The sequence below is a fragment of the Caretta caretta genome, chromosome 6 (genome assembly GCF_965140235.1).
Source record: "Caretta caretta isolate rCarCar2 chromosome 6, rCarCar1.hap1, whole genome shotgun sequence".
In the NCBI taxonomy this organism is placed as follows: domain Eukaryota; kingdom Metazoa; phylum Chordata; order Testudines; family Cheloniidae; genus Caretta; species Caretta caretta.
The window spans coordinates 59,880,365-59,890,811 of NC_134211.1; the positions used below are offsets into that span (position 1 = coordinate 59,880,365).

General features: G+C 42.2%; 1 long non-coding RNA gene across 2 annotated transcripts; it reads right to left on the reverse strand.

Moving 5' to 3' along the window:
• Positions 1-899: 899 nt before the first annotated feature.
• LOC125638656 (uncharacterized) lies at positions 900-9,629 on the reverse strand. Of its 2 annotated transcripts, none has more exons than XR_007357273.2 (3): positions 9,448-9,629; positions 4,973-5,040; positions 900-3,409 (listed from the first exon to the last, which is right to left on the reverse strand). It is a non-coding gene; the product is annotated as an uncharacterized LOC125638656 (long non-coding RNA). The 2 variants fall into 2 exon arrangements; XR_012668738.1 differs by having other exon boundaries at positions 9,403-9,629.
• Positions 9,630-10,447: the final 818 nt, after the last annotated feature.

The window sequence follows — 10,447 nt, forward strand, 5'->3', positions numbered from 1 at the left end:
ACTTGTCTGAGGCATCACCTAAAAGCATAGCATAAGTTTGAAATACAGACAGTACAGAGCCAATATTCATAAGTTCAACTATAAAAATGATACACACCTACAGATAGCATAATCATAACCAGCAAACCATAACCTTGTCTAAGATACCTCATTTGACCCCCTTTATATAAGATTTGGTGCCACTACAGGACCTTGGTTGCAACAATGATCTATATGGTCCCAGGTTATGTCAATAATGTTATGCCACTGCATGCATCTGATGAAGTGGGTTTTAGCCCATGAAAGCTTATGCTCAAATAAATTTGTTAATCTCCAAGGTGCCACAAGTACTCCTCATTCTTTTTGCTGATACAGACTAACATGGCTACCACTCTGAAAGCTACAATCTGGATAGCAGCTCTCTAAACATTCTGAATCATCTCCATTATATTACAACAATGTTATTTGCCAAGCGATCCAGAGAGCAAAGCTGAGTTTCACAATAAGCAGAAGTGGCTGTTGGGATGAGTGACAACTGAAAAATAATGTTCATGAATTTTGTTTTTATATGGAAATAGAATGGTCTTAGCAGGGACAGACTTAGCCTACTGCCAATCTCATGAATACAGGCAACGATGGGTGCTTCAAAGCTCTCTCAAATTTTTTAATACAATTTGCTCTTCTCTCCATTGGGGGTGGGGGGAAATTCTCCCTTTTTGGGGAAGGGGGTACTGTAAATGTTTACTCCTGGGGGAATTCTGTACCCAAAAAAAGTAAATTATGTGCACAATATTTTAAAATTTTGCAAAATCCTGCATATTTTAATTGTGAAAATAACACAATATAATCAGGTTAGTTTCAATTATTCTGGTAATTTATGTTGTTGAGACATACTTGCTGACAGGTATTTTGAAATAGACACAAAAAATTTCCCCAGGAGTAGAGAGTTAAAGAAATCTCTACAACAACCCAGTTCCTGTTTCTCTGTAACGCTTTTGTTGGGTACCTCAGTCTGATCATACACACTATCTGGGGTGAAAACTCTGTCCCTCAGGTCTTTTAGCTGATGCTCGTTTTTTTGCCCTGCCTCTGTAGGGTTACCATATAGAGGATCAAATGGAGGACATTGCCGGGTGGAAGAGGAGTTGTGGGGGGGTACAGTTGGGGGATGCTTGTGGGTTGTGTGTACTGGGTGAGGATATTTGGGGGTGTTTGAGGGGGTGGTACAGAGCCCCCCCGGCCCAGACAACTGCTACCCCTCCCCTGCAGAGCCCAACCATGGGGTGCCCCCATCCCAGACACCTGTACCTCCTCCCTCCCCAAGCCCTGTTGCAGGGCCAGATACCTGGACCCCCTTATTCCTCAAGCCCAGGGAGCCAAAGGGGGAGAGAGCATGATGCAGGTCAGACTGTGCTTGTATGGAGTTTCCTGTGGTGATTTCAGTGTTGGACTGTCAGGGCTGACAGTGAGCAGGGCCTCCATCGCTGCCGGGCTGGGCTGGGCCCTCGGTTCACTGCAGGGGCACGGCCCACACGCTACCTCCTTCCTTCAGGGAATGCTAGCAACCCACCCCCTCTTCCCAGCAGTGTCCTCTATTTTCGATCTGGGGAGCCAGGCTCTGCTGGGTCCAACGGCCCTTAGTGGGGGCCAGCAGCTCTGCAACACCAATTCTTCAGGAAAAAATTAAATTCTGTGCAGAACATTAATTCTGTACAAGTTCTGCATAGCGCAGTGGTGCAGAATTCCCGCAGGAGTATGTAAATGTAAATCTGTGCTCATCTGATATATCTTATGGGATGAGATATGTATACTGTAAGTGCACTGGAGAGCTGGGTGGTTTGTACAGAACTGGGATCCATTTAGTTATAATTCTCCACATTCTAGCATGAAATGGAGATATTGTAGGAGTGCTATGAGGGCCTCAAATTTCCTGTTAAGAAAATTGCTGGAAAATAATATTGTCAAGCACTGGGAAAACGGACATAAAGAGCAGTTTAAAACATTGTTCACTAATCTATCCATTTTAAAATACTGTGAGTTACCTGGGTCAGGTGTATTGTCAATAGGTGCATCTTCCAGAGAAGTAGGTCAAGTCTTATGCAAGAAGGGCAAGCAATTGCATAGAAGGCAGAAAGAAATTATGGCAAGCTTGAAGAGGGGATACTACCAACTGTGTTTTAGTTTTGTTTATCTTCGGTTCAACAACCCTATACACAATTTATACAGGACAGAAAGTTCTAAATGTAGAAATTAGCACTAGTTTGTTTTTAAAAACCTTGGTCTTCAGCAGCAAACTAGAAGCTAATGTATGACGTTGAAGGTGCAGAAATATTATTTCTGTGTAGAATATAAAAGGAGTAAAGACATGGATGTCTTGAACAGGGTGATAAACAGATCAATACCACATGAAAGTGTTATTGATGAGTACAGAATTCATGTGGTGAGGCATATTCCTATTATTACTTCATAATTAGGAGAATTTTAAACTGAAAAATGGAGACTACTTTTAGCATAAACTGAGAGTAACTGTTTTAAAAGGATGGTCCAAAGAAAGTGGAGATTTAGACCCCAAACTGAGACCAGATCAGTCATTTAAGGAAGAAGTTAGTGAGGAGGACATTTTGCTAAGAGAAGCAAGACTGACTGTTCCAGCAGCACTGAGAAAATAAATGATCATTAACATATAGATCAGTCAGCTAGGAATTGAAAATGTTAGCAAATGAGACAAGGTATTTTATTTCATTTGGGAGGGTATTCAGAAAAGATATAGGACAATTCAGTGTGATACATATAATTGCTTCTGAAGAGAACAAACAGAACAGCTGATGTACAATACTGAAATCCCACAGAAATCATACTAGAGCTTAGGAGGGAACTTAACAGTTTGAGACAGTTACGGGGGAAAAAAGTTTGGTTAGTGTTCTCCATTTACATGAGGTAAACATGGGCATTAGATGCCCATAAAGATAGTAAAATGACAGCTCTCTGGTGAGGCATATTTGGCTTGTAGCAGGGATTTGTAAAAGAAGAGAAGTTTACCTTCAGGATAGCACAGCTGTACAACTCTTAATGGCTTTTTCACAAGCTTACATAGAAAAAGCCTACGAGGTTTCAGACAATGAATACAGACCCCAATCTTTTTTGTAATGTACTTTCAGCATGTCTGCAGGGGAGATACAGTAGAATCTAAGACTGAGAACTTGTTTGATTGTAGTGTGGACATTCTGTAGGATAGCTGCACAGTCATTGACCACAGGAAAGCTCACAAGTCCTTTCCACTTCTAAAGCACCGTAGGGGTCAGGGAGGACATCTTGGTGAATAACTTCACAACATATCTCGCTGGTATGCCCTTAGCCTTTTTGAAAAATACTGTTCTCTGGCCTCTAGTTACCCAGCTCAGAGTAATGTTGCATGGTGAGTCAGGACAACCTACAGGGAATGAAGAGGCCATTATTATCCAGCTTGCTCCCAGATGCTGCCCCACAACCTCTCTGACACCATGTAAGTACCACCAAGGCACAGCCTGAACTGTGAACCCAAACTGGGAACCTAATTCCCAACCCTCACCCAACAGCCCCCAAGACAACTGCAAACATGAACAGCATACTGTCCACCCAAAATTCCCACTCTAGCCCCCAACACACACCACTTGCCATCTCTGAGGTCTCCCCAAGATTGGCAAGAAGCTCATGGAGGGGAAATCAAATACATACCCCCCCCCCCCAAAAGCTATAATTGCTGGAGCTGGAGGTTGTTTGGAGTCAGAGAGGGAAAAAGACAGGCAGTTATCCAGAGCGTCAAAGTGGGCAGAGACAGCACTGCAGAGAAAGACAGGGACATGCAGAGGCAACTCCTGGAGAAAATACAGAAGAAGAATGCTCTGCTGGAGTGTATGCTGCTAGCAGGCCCACAGACAAGCCAGTGCCCTCAACCAGGACTCAGTCATGTTCTACTGCACCTGGAATGATATAGGGTATTGCAAACACCAGCATACATTCCCTGCTGTACCCCTGTCATAAATATACAGAAAGGTGGTTACCCTTCCGTTTATACAGTGCTATGAAATCCCTCCTGGCCAGAGACAAAACCCTTTCACCTGTAAAGGGTTAAGAAGCTAAGGTAACCTCGCTGGCACCTGACCCAAAATCTCCAATGAGGGGACAAGATTCTTTCAAATCTGGAGGGGGGGGAGGAAAGGCTTTTGTTTGTCTGTCTGTGTGATACCTTTGCCGGGAACAGATCAAGGATGCAAGCCTTCCAACTCCTGTAAAGTTAGTAAGTAATCTAGCTAGAAAATGCATTAGATTTTCTTTTGTTTTTTTGGCTTGTGATATTAGCTGTGCTGGAGGGAACATGTATTCCTTTTTTTGTGTCTTTTTGTAACTTAAGGTTTGCCTAGAGGGATTCTCTATGTTTTGAATCTGATTATCCTGTAAAATATTTACCATCCTGATTTTACAGAGGTGATTCTTTTTCCTTTTCTTTAGGTAAAATTCTTCTTTTAAGAACCTGATTGCTTTTTCATTGTTCTTAAGATCCAAGGGTTTGGGTCTGTGTTCACGTGTACCAATTGGTGAGGATATTATTATCAAGCCTTCCCCAGGAAAGGGGGTGTAGGGCTTGGGGGGATATTTTGCGGGAAGATGTCTCCAAGTGGGCTCTTTCCCTGTTCTTTGTTTAAAACGCTTGGTGGTGGCAGCATACAGTTCAAGGACAAGGCAAAGTTTGTACCTTGGGGAAGCTTTTAACCTAAGCTGGTAAGAATAAGCATAGGATGTCTTTCATGCAGGTCCCCACATCTGTACCCTAGAGTTCAAAGTGGGGAAGGAACCTTGACAACCCCCACAGCCATGCTCCCAGATGCCATTTCCCTCCCCAGCCTCAGCTCATCCAGGATCCCAACTTATTCCACCCATTAAATGCCCCTGACAGCATTGAGTCCCAACACTCGGGGCCAGAAGGCAAAAGAACAAGAGCAAGATGTACACTCACCAGTGAATTGGAGTTCCCTCCTCGAAACTGTTATATACTGCTCTCCACTGCACCGTTTCATTGTAAACCTGTTTCATTGTTTTATTATAAATTAGAAATACTGTACATTCATAAAGAATCTGCAATGCATGATACATAAAAAAACTAATTTTTGCAAGTCATGGGTTTTTAAAATAGCAGAAAAGCAGAGTCTTAAAATTAGTGCCACTCCATACCACATCTAGTGCCTATAACAGACATTGCAATGCTCACAGTCCATAAGCAGTTAGTGTCTGTTCCTTGCGATTCCTCACTGATTCTCTGAGCTACTTCTGACCTTTGCCTACTTGAAGGCATCTATTGTGGAGCTGCGCTCTTCTGTCCTCACCCTCTGTGGAATTTTGTCTTCACAAATAGCTGTTCCCAGTCTGTTGCTAAGGAGCATTCTCTAGATGTCTGGAGCTGCCTAAAACCCCTTCATCTTTGCTACTCTCTCCCTTCGGTTGCAGTCCTAGGGTCTGAACTCCCAGCTGCAGCTCAGTTCTCCCTGGGCATAAGCTTTCGTGGGTAAAAAACCACTTCTTCGGATGTCCAAATAAATCTGTTAGTCTTTATGGTGCCACCAGACTCCTTGTTGTTTTTGTGGATACAGACTAACACAGCTACCCCCTGATACTCAGTTCTCCCTAGTGGCCCTACACTCCACCCAGTCTGGTTCTCCCTAGCTAAGTCAATCCTTAATTAGCGGTCTCTCCTCCAGGTACCACAGACTCACATTAACCCTTTATTTGCCAGTGCAGGGCATAAACCCCCATAAACTGCCTTTTATATAGTAATAAATTCTAAATGTCTTTAACTCCGCACTTTCTCAAATTTATTACAAATATAGTTATTATAGGCTTTAATTTTAACTTTTAAATGACTTCTGACATAATGGGTTTACTGACATAATGGATATTTAGAAGGAAGGATAAATTTCCATCTTCAAACAGAAAATCTTTTGTTGGCTAGTTTGTAGGTCTCCTAATTAAAGATGAATTTGTCTTTATTTACTGCCTGGTGTAAAATACAGTTTTGCAGAAGTAAACAGATGTGGATGGAATTAAATTTCGTATGGCTTGTTGGGACAATTGAGGATATTCATTTTTAGCTGATGGCAAAAACTCATTAAGAGGAGTTCAGTTGAATTTTGAGAAGTCTTGTTGCTACTGAATTCTGAAAGGTTTCTGAGCTATGAATGGAAAACAAGTAAAGCTAATTAAGTTTTTGACTGTTCAAAATCCAATAATATTCTGAAAAGTCTGCATCTGTGTAACACACTGCTGTAACCACTGTTACCTCTCTGCCTCAGCAAGAGTGAGCTTTGGCGGAGATGGGACTATGTGTCAGCTCCCTGCCACGCCTATTTGTCTTCCTCACCAGCAAACTCCTCCAGACTACACCAGTCTTAACTTTGCCTAGCAGGCATCAGTCAGTGAACTCCAGCCCCTGAGATCTTCAGAGATGTCTCTGCAATGCACAGTTCTTATCATTGTATATTCAAAGAAGATAGTAAGTTTGTTGCTCGTTTAAAGAGTTGATACACTGCAGCTCATTATTTTAACTAGTGTTTGACAAACACTCTTATCTCAAAAAGAAAAGGAGTACTTGTGGCACCTTAGAGACTAACCAATTTATTTGAGCATAAGCTTTCGTGAGCTACAGCTCACTTCATCAGATGAAAACTTATGCTCAAATAAATTGGTTAGTCTCTAAGGTGCCACAAGTTTTTCCTTTTTCTTTTTGCAAATACAGACTAACATGGCTGTTACTCTGAAACCTGCTCTTATCTCAATCACAGCACTGAAGTGATTTATAGAAAAAGTAACAGAAGTTTATTAAACAAAAAGTCATAGGTTTTAGTGATACCAGGGTACAAAGAGTAAGGATAGAAATGGTTACAAACAAAAGTAGAATTTTGCTTCTAAGACTAAAACTTAACTTCAGCAAATTACTATCTTTGCCAAAGCATCTTTCTCATCTATATTCCAGAGACTTCAACCCTCTGATTTGAAGGAGCCACTTTTCTTAGATCTACAAGAGCCCTGGTCTCTTGTATCTGCCCAGTAATGGATAACTATGGAGTTATCGCTCCTTCCTTTTATTGTCCAGAAAACCTTTGAAATGTAAGCCCAGACAAAGTTTCTGTCCTATAGAAGCTATGCTGTCTTCTCCATCACTTGATAACTTTGTTAACCTTATAAGTAAATTTATCTTCGTTGTCTCTGCCTGATGACCCAGCTGGCTGAACAAGCAAATACACATTACTTTGTCTAGGGCAGTTTGGGATTATGCATAGAGCAATTTCCAAACACAAACACAATTTTAGTGCATATTTTTATCTCATTGCACACACCCCATATATACACCATACAATGGTTTTCAGGACCAGCCAGTTACCTGTCTATATAGGATACTTTACATGACACCTTTTAGATACAAAAAGAAAAGGAGTACTTGTGGCACCTTAGAGACTAACCAATTTATTTGAGCATGAGCTTTCATGAGCTTTCGTGAGCTACAGCTCACTTCATCAGATGTATACCGTGGAAACTGCAGCAGACTTTATATACACACAGAGAATATGAAACAATACCTCCTCCCACCCCACTGTCCTGGTGGTAATAGCTTATCTAAAGTGATCAACAGGTGGGCCATTTCCAGCACAAATCCAGGTTTTCTCACCCTCCACCCCCCCACACAAATTCACTCTCCTGCTGGTGCTAGCCCATCCAAAGTGACAACTCTTTACATAATCAAGTCGGGCTATTGTCACTTTGGATGGGCTAGCACCAGCAGGAGAGTGAATTTGTGTGGGGGGGTGGAGGGTGAGAAAACCTGGATTTGTGCTGGAAATGGCCCACCTGTTGATCACTTTAGATAAGCTATTACCACCAGGACAGTGGGGTGGGAGGAGGTATTGTTTCATATTCTCTGTGTGTATATAAAGTCTGCTGCAGTTTCCACGGTATACATCTGATGAAGTGAGCTGTAGCTCACGAAAGCTCATGCTCAAATAAATTGGTTAGTCTCTAAGGTGCCACAAGTACTCCTTTTCTTTTTGCAAATACAGACTAACATGGCTGTTCCTCTGAAGTCTTTTAGATACAGATTATGACAACTGTGTGTGGTCAGTATGTCAGGTCTGACAAGAGTTGCTGACACAGAGTAGTGAACCACCCATGGTCTGTGTCACAATCTGAAAACACACTGTTGAAAATGAGCTTCAAGATTGTTGATGAGTCAAGACCAACAATTTTACATCTTCATATTCTAATTCATTTTCTTTAGGAATCCACTCATGCTTAAAAATACTTCTACACTACCACTTTCACACGAGTTTCTCAAAGGATATTTTCTTCTTCTTGAATGCAGTATGTTTTTTCTGAAATCACAATGTTTGTTCTAGACGTTGAAGAAAGATTTTCAAATTATTCAGTTTTATCAAATATGTCTGCCAAGTGCCAAAATAGTCAACCATCATGCACTTTAAAAAGTGTTCACTTAATTGATTGTCACTATTTAGAAGTTTATTTATATTTCACCATTTATACTTAAGCTAAATGAAGGGATACCTAACCCTGTGACAACCCGTTGCTGTTTTCTATGAAATAGAACAGAAGCATGGCTCAATGAGATTTCCTGTACTGAATAAATGAGAGATTCCTGATATATCAGGAGCATATTATATCATCCTTTGTATGATTCCTGAATTAGGTATGTTGGCTATATCTCCTCTCTCTAGAATTCAAAAAAATATTGAAATATTAGGATCATCACCTGTATAATGGGTGCCTAATTCCTGAGATTCCTAAATGTAAGAGCAGAAACTATAGTTCGTACTGCAGAATCCCTGAAATAATCTGTAGAAGCAACTGCTAAAGTACCTACTATATAACTACATGAAATGCCATATTAAACAACAATGGCACGTGTTTTTCTTGCCAAAAGATAATTTTTCACTCCAAGGACATTGGAAAAAAGCTGACTAGAAATATTAGTTAAGCTTCTATAGCCCCTTTTTGAAGGAATGAGCAGAGGAGCAAATGTAGGAGGTGAAATAACATTCATAGTGGGTATCTTTCAGCTGCTTCTCCTACAATATATTTCGAAAAATCTAAGGAATTCTCTAGTGGGAGCTACATACCATGTAGTCAGCCTTTTCATGACACTGAAAAAGGCAATGCCACTGCTACTATAAACTTTACTGATTTTATTATGGCTGTTCGTCTCTGTGATGGGCTATTTCCCCTTTACTAAGCTACTGGGATGATGATTTAAACAGTTTGAGAGTCACCTATCATTACTTATAAACTGCTTTACAAACAATTGATTCTTAAAGTGTAATTGCACAATGCAAGCTGTGAAACTGAGGCAAAGGCCACTGCCCAAAATACTTATTGTTTACATACTTTTAAGTCACTGTTGCATGTTTCCCTCTACTGCTCCCCACTCACAATTGGTTGTCCAAGGTCAGCAATGTCTCAAACCACAGGTGCAGTCAGGTGGGTTCACGCCTGCCCCTGAAGTAGAGGGGTGGTGGTAGCATGACGCCTTCATCTCTGCTTGTGACTGCTTGTCGCTGTCTGTGATAGCATTCAACAGCAGTTATCATTCAAAGCATGGGTACCCAGGCTAGCTTCCTGGTGCCTTCTCCAAACTTTTCCCTCCTGCAGCCTGTTCTCATTTCCTCCAGTTCCATGCACATTGCTACAACAACATTTTGTCGTGTAGGTGAGGCTTAGGGGAGAGCTCTGTTGCTATGGTCCCTGCTCCTGCTCTTGTGCTGTGGGCAGGACACGGGGGCCTGGCCAGCCACTTCCAGGTCCATAAGCCCCCAGCCTCGCTGCTGCGGCCTCCAGCTGCCACCATCTGGGACACCACCGCCACGGCCTTCTCTGTGCCTCAGGAGGTGAGTCCCCTCTGGTTGAAGTCAGTCACCCAGTGAATGGCCTCTGCCACCACCTCCCCCTCCCCAGCTTTGCCCCCTCCTTTGGCTGTCCCCTGCCCCTCACTCACTGCCTGGCTCTCCCACCATGTGCTAGCAGAGCTTAGTGCTTGCCCCACTTGTCCTCAGCCAGGTTTTGGAGTCTGAACTGGGTGAGGTAGACCTTGCCTAGTAAGTGTTGGCTGTTGACTTTGGAAAGAAAGAGGCACATGTGTCATTATTCTCTCCTCCTCCCTCCCCCAGCTTTGCCCTGGTTAAACCCTGTTGCAAACATTTGAGTATTTTCCTTTCCAGGTCTCAGGAGGAAAATCTCTCACTGTTCCTGCCTCTTTTAGGGTGTGCCGTGTTTAATTTGTGCCGCCGGGGCATCTCTTTCATTATGAATGAAGCAATGCCCCCACTTCCCTCCCTCTGAAACGAGTTGGGCTTGTTTTGGGCTTATTTTGAAAGGTAGTGCTGCTTTTTTTTTTTTTTCTTTCTCCATGTGTGACTTGGCAACAGATAGATGG